Below are 553 nucleotides of genomic sequence, written 5' to 3'. Positions count from 1 at the left end.
TGCCGGTCCCGAGCCCCCGAACCCGGGGCCGGGTCTGTCTCCCGATGCCCAGCACCGGGCAAGTGAGCCGAGCCCGGCCGCAAGCCCCCAGAGCCCGGGCTCGGTCGCTGCCTTCCAACCCTCCGGCTGTCCCCGTGAGCCCAGTCTCGGTCCCAGCAAGGCAGGGCTCTGACACGGGGGATGTGGCCTGAGCCCCAGAATGCAGGACTTAGTCTCCAGTTCCCAAACCCAAAACTGGCCCAATGAGCCTGGACTGAAGCCCCAAAATGCAGGACTTGGCCTCTCTTGTCAAGACCTTAAACTGCCCAGATGGGCCTGGTTTGACACTGCCAAAACACAGGACTTACTTACTTAGTCTCTCTTTTCAGAAACCTGAAATTGGCCAAATCAGCCTGGTTTTTGAGCCCTGAAACACAGGACTTGGTCTCTGGAAACGCAAAATTGGCCGAATGAGCCTGGATTGAAGCCCCAAAATGTTCGGCTTGGTCTCTCTTTTCAAGCCCTTAAACTGCTCAGATGGGCCTGGTTTCACACTCCTGAAACGCAGGACTTT

Source organism: Haliaeetus leucocephalus, unplaced genomic scaffold (genome assembly GCF_000737465.1).
Source record: "Haliaeetus leucocephalus isolate CR32 unplaced genomic scaffold, Haliaeetus_leucocephalus-4.0 Scaffold484, whole genome shotgun sequence".
Lineage (NCBI taxonomy): Eukaryota > Metazoa > Chordata > Aves > Accipitriformes > Accipitridae > Haliaeetus > Haliaeetus leucocephalus.
The sequence above is the reverse complement of the archived record's forward strand: the minus strand, read 5'-3'. Positions refer to the sequence as shown.